This window comes from Haliaeetus leucocephalus, unplaced genomic scaffold (assembly GCF_000737465.1).
Source record: "Haliaeetus leucocephalus isolate CR32 unplaced genomic scaffold, Haliaeetus_leucocephalus-4.0 Scaffold173, whole genome shotgun sequence".
Taxonomy (NCBI): domain Eukaryota; kingdom Metazoa; phylum Chordata; class Aves; order Accipitriformes; family Accipitridae; genus Haliaeetus; species Haliaeetus leucocephalus.
The window spans coordinates 7,845,003-7,866,632 of NW_010972609.1; the positions used below are offsets into that span (position 1 = coordinate 7,845,003).

General features: G+C 39.1%; 1 protein-coding gene across 1 annotated transcript in view; it reads left to right on the top strand.

Annotated features, from left to right (window-relative positions):
- SYT9 (synaptotagmin IX) overlaps window positions 1–21,630 on the top strand; it is a 65,364-nt gene that overhangs the window by 251 nt on the left and 43,483 nt on the right. The gene's annotated exons all lie outside the window — the stretch shown is intronic.

Consider the following 21,630-nt stretch of genomic DNA (forward strand, 5'->3'; position numbering starts at 1 on the left):
CTGGCCGGGGGGGGACGCTCGTCCGGGCTCGGCTGCCCCCGGGGTTTGGCGGGTCTCCCCCCCCGTCGCTGCCGGCCCGGAGCCGGGTGGGTGGGCGTCCGCTGCCCGAGTGCTGACGGGGAACTTTCTGCCTCGGCTCCGCCCGGCCCCGGAGCGGGTCCGGAGCTTTCCCTGCCCGGCGCTGCCTCCCCGGTAGCCTGCTGCAGTGTCACAAGCCCAGGGGGACGGTTCTCGTCCTCCTCTGGGCCTCCCCGGCGCTCCGGGTCTGATCGTAAGGACGGGGGAGGGGGTCCTAGCTGAGTTTCAAGGCAGCAGGATTTCAGCTAACTTTCCGGATCTGCGTTTCACAAGCTGCGAAGGCTGTTTCTTGCGTTTCTGTAGCAGGCTGTGGGGCTCGTAGGTCGGACAAGGCGCACACCGAGTGGTTTTGTGTGTGCGTGTGTGTGTCTGGATTATGGTCGCCTTTCCCTATCTCGGCATAACACTCTGACTTTAAAACTTTAACTTGAGCTTTTTAATAAGGAAGCTGAGCTCCAGCTGCGCAAAAATGTTGAAAGATTGATGATGCTCGGTACATCTCTGGCCGTAAGGGAAAGGCAAATTGCAATTTGAAGTGGGAGTTTATTATATTTATTTTTACGCTATCGAGTTGAGTTTGCTCAGTCAGAGGAGAAATTCAGAGAGTTAAAAGAGAAGCTGATAAACGTTTGCAGTACTGGAAAGACCTGCTGTTATAGCAGCTGATCATCACAGCACAGTACTAATTCCTTTAATATTCTCTGAAATAAATCAGTTTGTTTAGCACAGGGCAGTCTAATGACACTCTGAAATAATTTTCTGTAATTTGCTGAGTCTGAAGTAACACTCAGAGCACAACTTACCGACAAATACTTGGATATGCTAAAAGATCTGGAGGAAACAGGTAAAACTGAGAGAAGAATTTCAGGGGAGAAAAAAAATCTGCTATCACAATAATTGAATAAGGAATTTTCTGACATTCAGTTCACTTGTATCCAAAGATATTTGCATCCGTTCTGGCTTTTCACTCACTTAAAAGTATTCAAATTAAAGTGATTCATGCAATGTTTGATAAGGATTCTTTAAAGCTAGGCAAATTTAATTGTTTTGTTCATATAGGCAGATTTAATTGCTTTGTTCATATAAGCAGTAATTTTTGTGACAGACACCTGTGATTTTCTGTAATTTTCAATTTACCAGGGGATCAATCACATATTTGTATATCAGGTGATGATTCCAAAAATGTCTACTTAAATCAGTGCTCACTTTGAATACTAACTTACTGGAAATGCATATGGAGACTTTAGCCTCAGCTACGTGGATAACAGCTTTTCAGATTTCTTTCAGAAGCTACCTGCTTTTTTTCCATCAGCCTTGGGCAAAAAGAGTACCTAGCGTCTGTTTGAGAGCTTTTTTAAAATATGGTGTGCTCAGTAAAAATTTATCACCTCTAACTAAAGATAAAAAAAAATTAAAATCTATATTTATTTCTACGTGTTTTGCTTAAACCATTATTATACAACAGCCTTCCGGTATTGTTGCAAACCTGCTCAATTACACAGAGCAGCAGTCCCTAACCTTCGCCAGCCAATGTGCAGCAACAGTCAGCAATTATACTGCAGGCAGCATCTTCCTATTTGCCTCAATTTTAACATTTTTATTTTTCGCAGCTGCAGCCAGTCTCAGAGGGTCTAGCAGGCAACATGTTATCCATAAGCCCTGACTTGGAAACCACTTCTGTAGGGTAGCAATGGCAGGAATTTATTAATTACCTTTTCCTCTATTTCTTTGATGAAAATACATATATTGTCCCAGTGCACTGGCTGTCCATGTAGTTTGTCTAGCTGGTCCTTGGATGTGATGGTATGGGCTGTAAGAAGACAGCGTACATGGCCTCCAAAAAGAAGTAATACGATTCACAGTCAGAGGGTGATAGCTTGACCAAAACCAGCTTGATTTACGTAGTGAGTTTCATTGACTTAGCAATGGCAAAATGGCATTAAAAAGCCCCAACAGCTGATCCATTCACTTTCCAGCCACTAGTGGTCTAAACATAGGGGTGTGAAGAAAACCTATACTGAAAGACAGCAGCATCTTCTTAGCAGAATTAGGCAAAAGATGAAGGTAGGTATCCTTGTTATAACTTTTTTTTCCCCTCCCCCTGTGTGAAGGTGATGTGCATTAGCCAGACCGAGCAACTTCCTCTTAGGCCAGCCAAAAGAGCTGTCTAAAAACGTGTACAACTTTGTTACAGCTGAGAAAAGTGCAGCTAGAAAACATACGTGATTAGCTTTTGTACAGGAATGAAAGCATTTCCCCGTGCTTATAGAAGTTTTGCAATAAAGTGTCTACTTGCCTAAACCCAATGGATACGGATGATTTTACAGCACGTTTGGTTTGAGCCATTCGTGTACGTTGGCTCTGTTACAGGAGGGGGGGGGCTGTACAGGTGCAGTAGTTATTGGAAAAATCAAACCCTAATTGAGGGAGGGAGGGAGCTGAGGGGCTGCTGAGCCTGATACCAGGGTTTGTCTACAAGCTCAGCCTCCCGGCACCCCTCAGTCCCAGCACCGAGCCTCCGGATCCCTGGAGGTCCACTTCTTTCGTGCCTGACATTTGCTGCAGGTGGCCGTGCGGTTCCCCACCGCCTGAGTATTTGTGTGTGACTCAGACCGGGAGGACAGGAGGGGACTGGATGCTTGTGGTATGCACAGCATCTTTATTTTTCATGTAACTCGCCCTATTAGGGGGAGTACTGTACAGTGCTCAGAGCATAAGTTTAAGGGCTAATGAGTTCTGGGTTTAACGCGCTGGTCTGCTGGATTTAAAGGGTGACATGGGTGAGTCAGATTTTAAAGGTTTTCAGGAAACTAAAAATGTAAATTAGGCATTTGGTGAAAAATCTTCAATTAGTTCAGTAAGAGCTGTATGTCAGAGCACCCTTGAAAATCCCAACAGGCATCCTTAAGCATTTAGATACCTTAATAAGCTGGGTCTTTTTCTGTTCCATTGCTCCATTCCCTATTTGTAAAAAGTTGATAATATTTTATATTATCATAGAAGGGGTTTATGAGGGTAAACTGCTAAGTCTGAGCACACCAAGTATGTAATACATTTGTAAGGGAGAGTCATATGGACCTCTTGGAGATATTCAGGTGAAAACCGTGTTAGTCATATGGGCATTTGAAAACAATCCTAAGATCACATAGTATCACCCCATGACACCAGATAAAGCAAATATCGTAGATGAGAAATGGAAGTTGCTCGACTAGAAAAATTATAGTAATGCATAAGAAAACCAAAACCACCAAAAAACCCAAACACAAAAACCCATGAAAGCAGAAAATCTCTAATGGAGAGACTGACCAATAAAAGAGGCATTAAGACCAGAAAAAGTCGCGTGTCCTTGTGGACCATTTCTGTAATAGATTTACCGTACAACTTCTTAATTGAAAAACTTGGTGTGGCATGAATCAAGGCTGCCAGAAAGCGTGTATATGTTTTTGTACATGTGACTGGACTTTTTAAAGGATGGACACTTTGGGGGGGAGTGGGAATCAAGAGGAAGAGTTACATGGTTTTGATTTAGGATAGTTTAGAGTTTGGCATAGAAGAGAGGAAGAAAGACTTTTGGTGGCTGGAGCTAGTGCCCTGTTCTCAATCTACCAGGTACGTGACTGTGCATTACGCTTCCATTGTAGCTGATTTGACTGCTTTAGAGCTACAGTTCAAAATCAACTGTAAAGCTTCTGCCACTAGTTGTTGTAGTTCTTGGTTGTAGGTGATGCTGGGTCTTTGGGGGATTTTTGTTGTTGTTCTGTAGGGAATCTTTGTTTTTAAAAAAACGGCTTCCCAGAGATGGCAGTGGTAGGATGCCATTGCTCTTCGTAGACCTGATGAATTTCTGTACTGCCTGTTGTTGTAGTGTTTTGACAACTTTGCAGCACCTTGTGCTGCCTGCATACCTTCCAGTTACTGCTAGATATAGCAATAAAGTGCTTAATGCATAGTTACATGTTTGCTGGCATTTGCTGAATATCAGTAAAATTAAGTTATATAAAAGAAGAGTATAAAAGAGTTGCACACCGAGACTGCCTTACACAAAACTTCATCTCCTTAGCAGATTCTACAGATTGAATTTTTTTCCTTTAATTAAAAAGTATGCAAAACTTGGAATAAAAAGTTTTTAAAAAGTCAGAGAAAGCTGTTACGAACCTGAGGACTGGATAAATATGGAGGTAAGGGATATAAAAAAAGCCTACTCCATTAATTGTAATGAATTTTCATTAATTTTGTAGCGGAAAAATGAATAGAAATAAAAAGTAAAGTTTGCTCTCCTTTTCCGTTGGATTGCACATCTTAAGGATGAGCGAGTAAGGTCTTAAAATGTTCTTAATTATGCGCTTTAAAACTCACTAATAGAGGCTAAAACAAAATACATTGTGAATATTGTGAGTATAGCGATGGACGTTAGGCATAAAGTATGCTACAGGTCATAAATATGAGATCAATATTGTACAGTGACAGAAAGTCAGATTTTAGTACTTGATGGAGGTAAAGGTAGTTGACAATCAAGAAACTAAAAAATGCAGGCATGGAAATGTGATGGATATTGAAGACACAATGTATGAGAACGTGCAGTTATGGTCTTGCAGTAGAATTTAAGAATCTTATTAATCAGTACTCTGTTTTTTCATGTATACTTTCAACTTCAGGAAAGGGAAAAGCACAAAGAAACAAAAAGGCCTAAGTGGCTTCAACGTGGCCTCCCAGCCCACCAGTGGAATGTGAGAGCCGAGGTTTTCTGCGGACAGTATCATTCCAATAGACTGGTCATTCCCTAGGAAGCTAATACTTGCAATTAAATAGTATCCTAGCAAGCCTCCCTTTAATTCAGAACTTGAGTTTAAAAACAAAACCTGTCTTCAGAAAGTAGTTTAATTTCTTAAGAGGGTATTTTAAAATTTTTGTAACTCAAATGACTTACTGATTTATCCCCGCCCCCCCCAAGCTTCCAGGAACATATCAAGCTGCAGAGTTCCATCAAGATGCTAAGTACATCTAGTTTTATCTAGATAAATGCAGAAAGCATTTACGAGTTGTAAAGACTGGAAAAAGATTTGAGTGGGTGAAATAACTTTCAGTATGTTTTTTATTTTTATTTTACTCATTATGAGCCATTGCTTTCCATATTTTTAATTTTCTTTTCCTCCTGCAAAATGAATGTAAAATGCTGCCACTCCAAATTCCTAGTATTCTCTTTGTCGTGCTAGTGCAAAACTCTTTGCAAGATAGAGGACAAGTATGAATCGTATTCGCTGACATGATGTCAAATGAATGAAGAAGTGTGAAGCCCAAGTTCCTTTGCTTTTCAAGAACTAAAGTGCTATTTCAAGAGTTTAAAAATAATACAGTGATGTTATGTATTTTAGACTAAAAATATGTATTCTTTTTCTCTTTTGAAAAGTCTGGAACAAGTTTGCAGGAGGTAAAAATAATTATCTCCTGTTGCTTGTATTCTAAGATGCTCTGCTAGTTTAATTCCCTTTAAACAAATTGGCTCTCAGAGATCTTCCTGTCATTCTGAAAGAGTTTGGTATTGTTTTTTCCTGGGAAGTCTGTTTTAAACAGATAACTAAACTTTGAAACAAAGTGTAGAAAAGAGCAAATTATGGTCAAAAAAAAAAAAGACTACCTGTGTGCTTAATAAGGGTTTGAAGCTGCCATTAAAGTAAATTAATTTAAATGAAAGTCAATTAAAGATTTTACTTTAATATAACTGCATATAACTTTTTCCTAGAATAGATTTTTCTTCTTTTTGCAGGTGATCTAAAGATGCATAGGTGTTTAAGTTACAATTTATACTTCAGAACCAGAAAAAGGGAAGACCGCAAAGATCGTTCTTACAATAAAGCTTTGAACAGGTTGGAGCATAGTCATGTGAAATACTGTTCCAACATGAAAGGACAGATCCTTGCACTACTAAATCACTTTACATTTTTCAGTGGTGCAGAGCAACTTCTGTGTAGTAGTACTTTCCTCGAACTTGAGCAGACAGACATGAGGAGTGGGTTTTCTGCAGTCCCTCTGACCCAGACTCAGGCCACTGCTGAGCTGTGGCTGCTCTTGGGCGTTGTGCGGAGGAGACCAAGTTTAACTGTATGAGAAAAAGACACAAGGAAGGTGGCTTCTAGCCCTTCTTGGCCTCTGCATCCATCTTCAGTATAGGTGTGGAAAGCAAGAGCTTTCTGGGGCTTCCATTTCCATTTTGGTTTTACTTGTCACTTATATGGGATTTAGACCAAATATCTGTTGTTTACAGTGCACTTAGGCACTGAAACTATAGCATAACTTTGTGTTACGCTTGTGTTAAATAGACTGATGCCAACTATGCCCCTTTGTATTTAAGAAAAAAAAGTGAGTTTACTCATATACGATATTCATTGTGTGTATATATATATAAAAATAATATTTATTTACTGAAGTCATTGCAAGCAGATGTGAGAAGTAATCCTAAAAGTTAGAATAACATACCATTTGAATCAGAAGTCAGTTATCTCTATAGTCATCCCACAGTTTATGCAAGTCTCTTCCAAATGTGCAGTGAACGTTAAAGCGAATGGTTATTTTGAATTGTAACACAAACATGTATCGTTGAAAATAACCTAAAGAGTAATGATAAAAACATTAACCTTTTAAAAATTAGGTTGGCTAAGTAGCATACGGTCTGTCTTATACCTGAATTCTCATCTTAAATGCCAGTTTTGCTGATGAAAAATAGTAGGCTAAATTTAGCCCTTGTACATACGACTGTACTTGCCACTAAACTTTATCACTGCATTTGTCATAATTCTTATTTCAGTGGGATTTGCACATTCCCCCTAGATAGGGGGAAGAGGGGAAAGAATTTGCTAATTATAATTTCCTAAGAAATATCCATAAGCTTTCCGCAGGCAACAGTTTACATTTGGAGACACTGTACTGCTAACATTTTTGTGTGATCCATACGTTTAGTGACCCAAGTACAAATGATCGGCCACATGTCCCCCCAGATAGCTTTCTGGAAATTTCCTTTCCAAGCTAATTTGTGAGAGTTTAATTACACTGACAGTTCAGAGACCTAGAAATGTAAGTCCAAAATTATTGCTGTCATAACAGCAGATCTGGTTAAATTCAGTCTGTGCAGCACTATAGCATCTTTGGTGTGTAATAAGTAGAGGTTGAATATAAACTGCAATTTATGTATTTATGTTTAAAACCACATTTCTAGGTTTTAGTTCTTCCCCCAATGAAAATAGTGATCATTGTTGATTTAGTGCAAAGCTGTACTTAAGAACATTGTATTGTGCATCTTTTGCTATATTTTGTCATTAATTTAAGCTCTTTTGTGGCTTTATTTAGACCAAAGAGATAAAGAGAGATTATTTTGGTCTAAAGCTTTATGTCCCTTTCATATTGTTAACAAAATTTTAGTTCAAGGGATAAGAATTTAGACTAATTAATTACAGATGGAAGGATTTTTCATAAAAAAGCTGTCAGTTGCAACTTGTAAAATCTGTAATTCCTAAAGTTCATCATCTTACAAGATAAATCTTTTTTGCATGTTCTGTAGTACTGTTAAGTAGTAAGTACTTGATACATTTATTTGGAGAGTACAGAAAAAATTCTGTGACATAAAGAAAACGTGATGTGTAACAGCTGGAGGTTTGCACATTTGTTACATTAGCTATTGTAATCACACTGAGTCTTGTGTGTTTTAAGTTGCTCAATATGTTCAGCTGCATTTTTGGGGGATTTTAGTTTGGCTTCCTTTGGCAGACGTATGCTACAGTATTTTATCTTGTATACTTCCTATGGTTAGTTGGAATTCAGAAATACAGTGGATGCAGTCAAAACTGGCATATGTATCTGTATGTCTTGAGCCGATTTCCAGTTGACGTGTGTCTACCAAAGATAAATGTTGGAAGAGTCCAAGAATATATAATCTGTCAGAAAAAGCTTTTAGATTATTGATGTAAATCCACCATACTAACAGAAAAAGTCAGGCACTATTGATTTTGGAGTTAAAACTTTCAAAGGGCGTGTAAAATAATAAGAATTCAGATTTGAAATAGGATCATTCCTTCCAGTATACTTTCTCACTTTTTTTTTTTTTTTTCAAGTTTAGTTTTACACGCACACAGAAAGAAAGCCTTACTGACTTCCCATGGAGATATGTTTCCTCAGTTTGCTACATTTCCATCAGGAAGTTTGTTCAAAATGTCTTAATTCTATCTTACTGTCTACAAAACTCCCCAAATGTTTCCTTCCCCCATGTGATGGGCCTTTTCTATGTGTATACAAAACACTAAATATTTATCTCTTAAAATTTCTTCTTGTAAACCAGTCTTCATCATTCCCACCCAGGTTACTTTGTGTCTGGTTTCTCCATTTGTCTTCTAGATTGTGTGTGTTATATACCTGCATTTCAGATGTTTTTTCATCTGGGTGTTCCCAGTCCATTTCTCAAGCAGCATCTCCTTTTATTTACTGCCCATATTTCTCATATTTTTAGTTCATCTGTGTTTTAATTCTCTGACCTCAACAGTATGGTTTGTTTTCTCCTCACATTTAATGTAATTTCAGAATGTAATTGTATTGCTGTTTAATCAATCAATATATAATGTTTGACCCATCTTACACACAGATTATCTCATTGGGCATCTGGCCACACCCATATAAAGTTCTCTTTAGAGTTCCCTTTTAAAACTTTCTACTTATTTTTTAATTTGCAAGAGGTTCATGCCTGTGGAGTTAATGGTTTCACTAATAAATATTAAGATATTATAAAAGGTGTTTCTCACATCTATCAAGTTATATAAATCAGTAAGAATTATCCTACTGTAATATATAGAAAGGAATGTAGAATGCTAATTAGAAAATGATCAATGAGACCAACAGTCTTAGGATCTTCTGTTTCCATTTGTAGTAGATGTTTTACCCATTTAAAATAGTTTGGTTTTTTTTTTTTCCCCCTGTCCTGGTTTCAGCTGGGATGTAGTTAACTGTCTTCCTAGTAGCTGGGGCAGTGCTATGTTTTGAGTTCAGTATGTGAAGAATGTTGATAACACTGATGTTTGCAGTTGTTGCTCAGTAGTGTTTAGACTAGAGTCAAGGATTTTTCAGCTTCTCATGCCCAGCCAGGGCCCCTGACCCAAACTGGCCAACAGTGTATTCCATACCATGGGACGTCCCATCTAGTTTAGGAACTGGGAAGTGGGGGGCAGGGATTCGCCGCTCGGGGACTGGCTGGGTGTCGGTCGGCGGGTGGTGAGCAATTGCCCTGCGCATCATTTGTACATTCCAATCTTTTTATTACTACTGTTGTCATTTTATTAGTGTTATCATTATTAGTTTCTTCTTTTCTGTTCTATTAAACCGTTCTTATCTCAACCCACGAGTTTTACTTCTTTTCCCGATTTTCTCCCCCATCCCACTGGGTGGGGGGGAGTGAGCGGCTGCGTGGTGCTTAGTTGCTGGCTGGGGTTAAACCACAACACCCCCCTAGAGAAGTTTAATGGATAAATTAATGCCTAGTTATTCTGTCTTTTGAGGGGAAGCCTACCATAAATAGGGTGATCTCAAGTATTCATTATGCTAAGGTCTCTCTGCACAGCATAAAGGAAGAGAGTGTTTCTTGAGTCTGGCTACAGGGAAATAAAGCAGGTACTGAGTTAGTTCTCGCTGAGTGCCATTCTATTCCCAGTAGTAGGGCTGATGTAGGATATGCCGCGGTGGCATTATGGCAATTCGTACCTGCTGAAAAGAGCTTTTAGGTCCATTAGCAACCAAATACAAGAGAAAACAGATCTGGTATTGCTTGAAAAAATACGGAAAGCTCTGAAGAGAAAATTCTCTTATCAGTACTATTTTTTGTAAGCTTTAGTAATTTGCTTGGGGTAATACAAGACACAAATCTAAACTAATAGTTCCAATTTTGTTTAATTCTATGATTGTCCTCTCTTCTGCAGTAGATCATGCCATCAGGAAAGGCTCCTATTTGTGCAGGTGCCACTAAGGCATCCATGGTAATGAAAGTCTAACTTAAACTTTTCCTCTTTTTTTTTTTTTTAAATTGATAAATATTAATGATGATTAATGAGTCAAAAAAAAAAACCCAACAAAGGAGACCAGAAATTGGGCTCAGCTGGTAAACAGAAAGGTGAGGGGTTGACCTTTTTCATTTGATTTGTTTGTTCTAAACTTATAGCTGTCCCACAAAGAAAGAGGGGTGAAACCTCGTAGTGCAGCAGGCATGAGCATGAAGCCTGCTGCTTGTGCTGCTAAGGAGATGGACGTGAGGAACAGAACAGGCGGCCAAGCCTCTGAAGAGGGAGACCTCACTCATGTTCCTAAGGGACCAGAGAGCACCGTGCAGATTTGCTGTCGCTCGGAAATTAAGAGTTAACTGAGTTGAAGCCTGGGATTTTGAGGACCTGCCTACAGGGACACGGTAGACAGGAAAAGTTATGGATATACCTTGTTATACCTCTCTTGTAAGAAGTTATATTTCTGTTTTATATTATACTAAAATTTGCCTTTTTTTCTGGATTTAAAAGGCTTTTGAGCTTCTTTGGGGAGTTCACTGTAGAAAAAGATAAAAGCAGATCTGTCTAAATGCTTTGGCTGTCTTGGGGTCCCATCAGATGCTCATTGCTTTTTTGTTTGTTTGTTGGTGGGGTTTTTTTGAGGGTTCATAGTTTGGTAAGCGCGCGTGAGAACGCAGGATTTGACACTGACATTAGGGCTGTGGCTAAGCAGGAAAGAGAAAGCTTGGCCATCGTGGCTTCATCTCATCAGGGAAACCTGTCACCTCGGCTCTTTCCTATGCAGCAGCATCAGCGTTCCTGCCAGCTTCTGTGAACTGCAGAAGGTGTAATGTTTTTATATCTGCTTTCATTCTCAAGTTAATGTCTTGTTCCTGCCTACCTCATTCATTCTCTACCTGTCTCTTGTTCTGTTGTTGTTATGTTATAAAGAGTGATTTGACTAGTCAAGATGATTTCTTTCATACTGCTGCTATGAGCCAGTGACGATAAAATTGCTAAAAGCGGTGCCCAAAATAGCAGTGCACAGGTATAGGTTTGCCAGAGCGATTTGATAGTAATTACTGAATCTGTCCTTCTGTGGTATAGTGTTACAAGTGAGGCCCAGCGCTGTGAACAAAAACTGCTCTTTCTTCCTGTGATGTATTTTTCTTCCTTCTTTTCTGTTTTTCTTGGGAGCTGGAAACCAGAACAGACCTTAATAACAACAGAACCAGCAACACCTTCAGCCAGCTCAACTTTTTTTTTTTTCCTTCCAAAATTGGGGGGAAGCAATTCTTCACCTTCAAGAACATCTAAAATTCAATCTCAGGATTCACTTCTCATCCTAAAGGCTCTGTGCACCGAGAGAAGAAGGAACAGAAATTTTGTTAAAATGGAAGTCTTGGGATTTGACATTTTCAGTGGTTTGGCTGTTTTACCTACTTTTTTTCTGTACCCCTCTTTATGAGGAAGATTTCCAGTGATAGTTGTTGCCATGGTACTAAGCAGGACAGGGTGTCTACTCCAATCTTAAAACTATGTGTATGGCCGTATCGTGAAAAATTATCTCTTCTGACAAGTCAGGCTTGTTTACGCAGAATTAATACAGCACCACTTCCCTCATTCCAAAGTGGAGAGAGGCTCTTCAGGTCATTCCCTGTGTGTCAAGGCAAATGCGAGCTTCAGCAGGGCTGGAAAAGCCTTCAAATTCGCTCTGTCCTTCCACTCCCTCGTTAGCTGTTCATATGAACAACCGCTTCACGCCCTGCCGAGCAGCTGATTGGCCTTGGAGGGAAGAAGCATCTGAAGCAGTATTAATGTTTCATTCAAAATCATGAGAGCCAGGGAGGAGGGGAGGGGAGTTAGGGAATTCAAAGCCCCAAATCACTACTGCCTTTTATTTCACCAGGCCTATTTCTCCTGAGCAGCATCCCTCATTGTCTCCCACACTGGATTTCCTCTCAGGACAGTCTTGCTGACTTTGCGAGATGTTTTTGCCAAGGGTAAATTTAACAGTGTACAGAGAGGAGTTCAGCCCCCTCTCTTCCCTTTGCTTTTCTTTCTCCATCCTCTGTTGCTTCTCCCCAACCCTGATAACGGTGTTTAGTATGACGTATGCCGTATAGGAGATGGAGGAGCACAGAAGCTGTGTAGTCCCTCCATCCTCTGCTATTTTCCTTTCTCAAATCATCTCTGCTGCATCAAGACCTAGTATGTTCACCATGTAAAAATCCCTTTTTATTTTCTCAGTAAGCAAAACAGATCAGAAAGCTGTAAAATTAGTGCCTTAAAATGGTATCTCAAAGATATATGAGCAAACGAGATGTGATAAAGCAATCAGTAATGGAGTGTAGTGGAATGCATGACAGCAAGAACAGCCAGCTGCATCTGAGAAATACACAAGTCCTTGGACTCCAACAGTATAAAACCTCCAAAGCTCTAAAAGAGGAGCAATTCTTACTTTTCTGTAGCAGTCCCAGCAGTTTGAAACATGGTTGGCAGCCATCCCAGTGTATTATTGCAATCATATCATCATTGATGTTAAAAGAAACATCACCTCCAAGTGGGTATTCACATAAGATCTTGGATTCATTGTAAATAGTATAGCACATGGCAGGGTTATTAAATCTGGAAATGTTGCTAATAAATAAAAATCATTTTCTTAGAACAGGAGCAGAAAAAATGTTAGATACAGAAGTCTTGCATAACTAGCCCTTCATTAACAAGGGAGGACCCCTTTTACAATGTTTCAAGCAGTACTGTTCGCAGTAAATGACAGCAAATAGATGCTAAATCCTTAAGTACTTCTGAGATAAATATTAATATTGTTGCGTTTAAAAACCCAAATGTTGTTTATTCTTTTACCGAATAGTGTTTGGAAAAAAGAAGGGGAGAAAAAGCAAGCTTTTACAGAGTATTTCCTGACTCAGCAATTGACTGAAAGGAATGATGCTGACACACTTGGTTCAAGGTAATGGGAGGACTTAGCCCCAGCTAAGGAGGACTGTGAACATACAAAACGGTGTAGGAGGTGTCAGGCTGTAGATCCTGTGAATGAACTATTACTCTACAATACGTTAATACAAACTTGTTTGATTCAGGGGTGTTGTTCAGAGACAGCTGTATGGTTTAGTTGGCTGGAAGAGATTACTAGTTGGGGACTGTGAAAACGAAGGCTCTTAACTGTGCCAGTCACTTGGGGTGTTATCTTGGAGAAATCTCTCAGTGCTGCTTTTTCCCTGACCTTTCAGTTGCCTTTTCAGTACTGATACGCAGTTAAAATTGCAGCTAATCCCCTGTCTATAATCAGTGGAGAAAACAGGGCACGTCTCAAGTGTGATGTCAGTAAAGCACTGAGCAGAAAACTGCCTGAAAAGCAGCCAAGAGAAAACAGCGGGCCCAAGGACTTAGGTGGAAAGTAGTCTTCCCGAATACGGCTCTCCCTGTTTTCATAGTGAACAGGCAACAAGAGCCTGTGCTTTGTTGGGGCCTCTCAGCACTTTACTCTTATAAATAATAAACAGAATATATTTTCCTCCTGTGTAGGTTAGCAAATGGAAATGCGCCTCTTTTATCAGCAAGGAAGCCATAATTGAGAGGCAGAGATTTGATGGAATACACATTCAAATGGGAATAAATAAAAGCATAAGGAGGATTTCAAAACCTCTATTTCTGTACTAGGCTTAATCTGAATGTTTAGCTATGGAATTTATTCATGATATCTGTTTGCAAGCTTGGATTTATGTTTTCAGACCGAAATCCCACCACACACTCTAGCCTGCATCTGACTGTGCAACAGTACTAACAGGGTAACTTTTAGTTATCTTTTGCATATCCCAGCATTTTGCCATTTACTGCCCCTTTTTCAGCATAGAAGTTTCAAACATTTCTTTCATGGCCTGTGTTGGATTGCAAATGCACATCTCGGCGTGATACCGTTTGAGACTGACACTAAAAGGACTACTGTAATGGTAATCTTGTTCACGTTATTGTAGTGTAAATGCACAATACAAAGTATGTTTCTTGGAGGGAGAGGCCTTTTTAATGTGCCCCCTTTCTCCAGCTTGCCCCCCCACGCACACACACTTGGGATTAAACAGTGTGGGTTTACTGACTCGATTTACTTTTTATTAAAGAGATATTTTTGTTTATTAATTTCAGTATACCTCAACATGCATGTTTTGCTCATGTTTAGGAAACTTATAAAACGAGTCACCCACCCCTTACATAAGAGTCCTCTATAGAAATTGTTTAACAGCGAGGTAACTCTACTCGACAACCCACTAACAGCCCAACTTTCACAAGTCTGAAAGTTTGGAACATGCAGTTCTTAGAAGTACATGGTCCTTTTCCCTTCTTCTTCCTCCTTTCCCCCTTCCCTTTTTCTTCCTTTTTGTCAGGTTTTTTTTCTTAAGTGAATGTAATCTTATCCTTGAAAGTGGAATGTTTTCTGTTTTCTTAACATTCACATTTTAGTCATGCAAAAAATTGTTCCTTTTTATTACATTCATCTGAGTTTCTATAATTTTGGGGCAAAACTCAATCCTGCTGTCCTTCAGATTTCAAAAGCTGCTAAACCAAAGCCACTAAATCTGACCTCATGATTTCTGTAGTAATAGTTCACTCAAAAATCTCCAAGAGTAAAATTTTCAAAGAAACATACATGAGTGAAATGACTTGTACCCCACTGAAACTGAGTGGAAATTTGATATATATGCCCTTCACGTATTTTTTAAAATCCAAGCCTTATAGTTTGTGGTTGCATAAAATAAGAAATGACTGCTTCTGTTCAAAATACTTAACCCGGCATTATAGTGATCCATTTTGAATGATCTCATCTCAGTTATTCCATTTTGTCTTACTCGAATAATAAATGTATGCTATAACAACCGTAATTACAAGAATTAACAACTTCTTCCTTAAAAATATAAGAATGTAATCAATTTTCCCCTCAATGCTATGCACTGTCAGCAAAGGTTAGAAATTTACAGTGTGAAAGGCAATCTTCGTTAACTTAGTGAGGCAAATATAGGGTGTTAAATGTCAACCCAATGGTGGGAATAGTGTTAATTTAAAGGAAATAGGATCACAGGCAGTTCCTGAGAGAAGGATGTATACAAGCACCTGATTCTAAAGAGAAGATTTAAAATAATGTTCATGTAATATAGTTTGAGGTATATTTTTTCATAATATAGTCAAACTATTGGAAGTGTGATTTTTGTTTTGTTTTTTTAATCTCAATTTCTTTATTTATTTTGGGGGCCATGTGGGACCAGGATAAGCAGTAGAAATTGGTGGGTGCCTTACCCACCTAAGGATGTTGGATGACAAAGAAAAAAGTACCAAGTGTTCAAAAAAATTATCCTAAAATAATTCAGCTGAAGTAGCTGAAAAATTAGCAAATCCCCCCAGCGCATTCCAGTTAGCAAGGAAAGTGGGTTGTAGCTGTCTCTGTGGAGCTGAGAAGAAACCCCCATTAATATTTTTAGTTGCATTTTTTTTCCTGGGCAAGAATAAAAAATGTAGAGATGAGAAGATGAAAAAACAGTGGCTAGAAATTTACTGTCAGTTTGCTCTGTTACGTATGTTTGTTTTTCCCTTCGAAGTAGCAGAATTCTTGGAGTTCTTCAAAATCCAAGGAATTCCCCAGATCTGAAAGCAAACCAGCTGAGCAGTTCTTGGGGGAGGAGAGAAGATGTAAAAGCTGTGGCTCAGTGTCCCACACTGTTTTCTTAAGTGTCCCACTGTTGTGGTATTATGGTTTCTGGGAGCGAGGGGCTTCTGCCAACATTTTCTGCTTTATACTCCCTTTGTAATTCTGAGAGGGAGGTGAGGAGAGCAGTCGTTCTCCCCTTGGAACAGGCCTGAGGAAGAGCAGCCATGAGTCCGCAAGAAGGCATTGCAAAGTTGACGATCCCTTCTCTACATCCCATTTGTTCATGTACACCCACCTGGAGAGACTAGTGTGTAACATGGAGGGTGTATTACTGATTATAATTGAACTAGTCTTAAAAAACCCCAATGCTGTATACGGTGATTATAATTTCTCTCTCTGGTAAGGTTGTTTATCCTCTTTTTCTTATTTATTGCTTGAGTGAACCTAATACATTTGAAATTATGTTTTAGAAGAAGTAAGATACTGTGCAACTGGTGGTATTTCACTGCAGAATAACCCCCGAAGCGATTTGTAATCCCCTGGTACTAACATCATCTAATAGTGAGCCAAATTGAATAATAAGCTCAGTGCTATGAACACAGCTTCATATTCAGCCTCATTCTGTTGTAGTTAGCATTGCCTAGTAATTAATTATTATTCTGTATTTATGCTATCAATGACATCCAGAGGCTGGCCTAAACATGCTCGAGCCACTGGCAGCAGCAATGTATGTACCTGTGGATATTTTGTTCTCCCTCTATAAATGTATGCTGTAGACTGTCTCTTAGATTTGTCAGTAACTCTTCCCTGTAGCTAAACGCAAGAAGACAGTACATGCTGGACATCAGTCAAAGACACACACTGACACATAGCTTACTAATTACTATTAATGTTTACAGGATTTGGAATGTCCTAATTGATTTTGGCACTGAAAGTGCAGTCTAGTAAATTGCTTGTCACCTTTGTTTCATCCTAGGACTCATTGAGAATCTCATATGCAATTAACTGTAATTGCTATACTGTATTTATTCTAAAGTGCACAATACATGACTATTTTGTTGTTTGGATCTCAAAATTGGGGAGTTAATTGCTTACAAAAATACAGTTCAAAATAAGGGGATCTTCGTGGTGAGGGATTTTTTTTCAGAGTAGAAAAATACGAAGATTTTGCTGTAGTTCGTGTTCCAGACTCGTAGTCCCTCCTGTACTTGAAATCTCACTGACTTCAGGGAGAGTAGCTGGTGCATAAAGACGCAACAGGTAGATCTGCATTACCAACTGGTGTGGCACAACGAGAGGAGTTTGATTTGCTGCACGCCATTCTGGTTATAGGACCGAATGTCCCCGTTGTGCTGCTCCAAGCAGTGAAACTTGAGCCAGCTGCCGGTTCAAGGCACACATCAGGCAAGCCTAGAACACCAGCTGCGTCCACATTGCCGAACCCTGGAGTCTGGCTTCAGCCTTGGCTCCTCCAGGAGGAAAACGACTTCAAGCACACCCACCGGCGGTGTGTCTCGCTCAGGTGAGTACCGCCAGGCTCCAAGCAGAGATACGAGGCAAAGCTGCAGCAAAAAGAATCCTTCCCCCTCCCTCCTCCGATGCTAAATCCCTAATGTGGGCACATCCTCTGTTATTCAGGAAGACTCCAGCTAAAGATGCTGAAACAAATTGTTGTGCTGCCTGTAAGACAGGGCAATTGTCTTCTGCATGTGGAACTGTACAGTAATTCTTGAAAGGAATATATCTCCTCCATGTAGTCTGGGTTACAAGGTGGAAGAAGCACTGAATTGCTCCCACGAATTCATCTGCCAGTTTAGCCTGGCAATATTTTCTATTTAAACAGCCAAAGCTCCAGAATTCACATGGACTGTCCAGAAACCTCAATAAAAGAAACAGCTTTGCCAAGAAGCAGTCTAGGACAGCAAAAATAGTGAAGCGCTTTGTACAGATAAAGGGCAGGAATCTGCAAATTTTCCGTTGCAGGAATGGAGAGCTACACTGTCTGCTGATGCCACCCAGGGTTTGGATGTTGGAGCACAGGTCTGTTTTTCAAGTTTAGGCTGACAGCGCCTGCTCTTTTCATTTCATAGTGGATTGTTGAAGGAACAGCTAATCATAAGTTTCCTTGCTGTCCTTGTTAAAGCAGAAGATACTCTTTAGTTCCTCATATTAAGAAACTAGCTGTTCTAATTTTTCTGGAGAAAATAATTTCAGGAGATAAGATACAGATCTAGCTAAATTAACTTAATTAAAGAAAATGCAAATCCAGTAGAATGAGACTGTAGATTCTACTTGCTGCAAGCACAAAATCTCCAAGAGTCTGACTGTGACAAATAATGATAATAATTGTACATCTAAAATATTAGAAATACCTTCTATCAGAATGCAGGATGAAAACAGAGACTAGTTGATTTGAATTTTTTTTACCTACTGCAAGTGGAAAGGCAAGCCTAAACGTCATTGACTGATTTCCAGCACATTCAAACTATTTTAGAGCTTACTTTTAATCCAATTAATTATTTTGCTATTCTCCATTCAATTAATTATCTGATTAAAGTTCTTATATATGTAAAATAGTCTTTTGATAATAAAAGATTATAAAAGAAATACTGCAGAGTTTGCTTTAGAAGAAAGCATAGCAAGACTGAAATCTGCAGAATTCCAAGTTAAAAGAGGCTGTTAACTGTGATGGCAATTACATGTACATGTATATACCAAAAGACGATGCGTTATATTACATGGGGTATAGAAGACTACTACAAATCTTTACTGTAGGAATCGTTTAGGATTGTACATAAATACCATTGCTTGGATTTTCTGCTTAGATCTTCCAGCATTGTTACATTTATCAAAACCTATGTTTCATTTTTTTATTACAGCTGTTGATTGTAATTGCTTCTTGTGGTATTTCAGGCTTCCTGGGATCTACTCTGAAAAAAACCAAATTCTTTTGGTTTACAACCTAAGAATTGATGCTTAGCAGTCCCTTTATGCTGCAGAGTATGGTGGCATGACTTTTCAGTTGTCTGTTCCACTTCCTTTCTGCAAATATCTGTTCATTGTATCAGTTGGTACTTTATGTGTTGGCAATATGCCTACTGTCTCACAGAAAGCAGGTGCATTTGGAGAGATGACAGCTTTCTCAGAACTCAATTATTTACTTAACTCATTTATAACTAGATTATTTGAAAAAGCCATACCATCTGTTTAGTGGTCAAAGTCTTGCTTGTGTGCTAAGCAATGCTTATTAAACTCTCTGCATCCCTTCTATTTAGTTGATGCTGTTTCACTAGAAGCAACTGGAAAGTTGCTAGACTCAAAATTAGAAGTGAGAAAATCCGGGTTCCTTTTTTAACTTTTCAACTGATTTACCCAATTTCACCTTGAGCAACTGTGCTGCATCTTGCTTTCTGTTGCCTATTTGTAAAGAGACATTTAAATAACTTTGACATGTATAAAAGGAGGGGAAAAGCTACTTAGTGATGAACAGGTTAATCTTTGTGCTAATTTAACAGCTTTGTTCCAAAGCTACTTGATAATGTGGATAGAAAAACACTATAAACAATTCTTCAAATATCCATTAGAGTTTCTGAACACATTTGTTGCCCTGTTTACATTCCATTAACATTTGTCAGATCCAGATTTACTCCCAATGGTTTTAACTGTGTATGTCCAGACACTCGGAGAGAACGCATGCAAAATTTTAATGCTTTCTAAGCGGCTTTCCTGAATAAACCTAGATGTGAAAAAAAACACAAAAAAACCTCATCCTATCAACAATAGCAACATAACTAATTAGTTAAATAAGGACAGAAGGCTGTCATTTATTTCTCAGATATGTAGCAGAGGTCACTAAGCTGTTAAATAAAGACAAAATCTGAAAAAAGGTAGCTTGCAAATTTCTCTTAATCTTTTACATTACATCTTTCTCTTAAAAATCTGGATTTGCATTTTTTTTCCCATTCATATGACCTTCTTGTCATCATCCAAGAGGGCAGGAGGCATACTGTTAGTCAATGGACAGTAATGATAAATACATCATGCATGAGAGGTAGTCTGAAGACTTTGACAAGAAAGGTGTCAGATGACCCCTTATCTTAATCACTCCCGAAAAGTTATACTCCTGGGCACACACTAAGCCTATATGTAGTTGGTAGTAAAAATCAGGGTATCATAGGCACACAGAGGATTTATTTTTGTAATTCTGAGGTCACTGTGATAAGTCATCAACTGATGGCTTTTTCATAGAATCATTTAGGTTGGAAAAGACCTTTGAGATCATCAAGTCCAACCATAAACCTCACACTGCCAAGTCCACCACTAAACCATGTCCCTAAGTGCCATGTCTACACGTCTTTTAAATACCTCCAGGGATGGTGACTCAGTACCTGTATGATCAAGGAGGGAAGCTTGCATTTTGCAGTGCTTTCTCATACAACTCATCAAAACTCAGTCAAAATGGAGCAAAGTCCCTACAGTAAACTGTGGTTCCAGCCTTACAGATCTGGGAGGAGTCGTGCCCCTTAATATCTATTTTACTTGTCAGAACTTAGTAATTTTTTAAAACACCAAAGCCCTAGAGGCAACATCATTTATTAAGCTTATGTCAGTGGTCACTTTCTATGAATTTAATATATACTTCAGGATCTTAGCTTTCCACCCACGCTGATGTATCTTAGACTTGGGATGTACGTGTGGGAGTGTGTGTATAGGAGGGGAGGGATGGAGTGAGGGAGAAGAACAGAAAGCAAAGGAGAAGCCTTGGAACACACAAAACAAGGTACATCGGTGTGGAGCCATCTGCCTGAGTCTGCAATGTTTGAAAAACGGAGTGTATGAACTGCTTCTGTTCATGATCATTGAGGGAAGTAGATCAAAATCTTCAGGACACTTTTAAAGTATTAACTGTTAATTTTTAATTGCTGAACATTTTTAGATGCATTGAAGTAACGCACTTCTTCACAGTGGTTGACACTGGTAAATAGGGTTCAACAGGGAGTCATTGCTATAAATGACTTCTTGTATGAAATGTAAGAGCTTCTGATCCTTCCACTGACCTTAGAGTCTCTGGTGCTTGCGAGTGGATGTTGCCTTGTTTGTGCAAAAAGGCTCACAGTGTTTCTTAAACATCTAAAATAAAAACACTTCCTGCTTTTCTTAGGTGCAAAATGCACCATGAAGCCCCTTGCAGCTTTTGAAACCTCCAGACAGATGCAAAGCTAATGTATTCAGTTAAGTTACTATCAGCCTTAAAACCCTGAAACGCTGAAGTGTTAGTATCTTGACCTCTATGTTAAGATGAATGAAAAACAAATTAACTTCTGATTCAGCAGGCCTTTCTGAAGGATTGTGTTTGTTAGAAAATGTCTCTGTTTTTACACATAGGTGTAAGGGCAAAAATAAGCTGTTTTCCATAAAAGCGGAAACATCTTAATCTTGACAGTTGCTAGAATTTCTAGCCTTAATGAACTAGCTATTGATACTGGTCTTTGGCATTTATATTTTATTATAATCTGATTGTTTCTCTAGTACACAGCTATGGGTATTGTTGACAGAAAGGTACAAGAGGGATTGGCAAATTTAGAAGTTAACGGCACAGAGGGTTCTATCAAGCCTTCATCTTCGTCCCTTGTCCCCCACCTCTCTCCTTCTAAAGATTTGTTTTCCCTGTGAATCCATCAGGTTCTCAGAAACTCCTGACCTTTCACAGTAACTGGTCTGTTCAGCGTGCCCCTTTGACCATGTGGTAGGGCCACGTTTCTCCAGGTATAACTCTGCCCAATTTTACTCAAGGAATTTAAGGGCACATTAATACATTAATCTTCGCCAGTCACTGACAACAGTTCGCATCACATCTATAAACTCTGACATCTAGATTTTGGAGAGTAG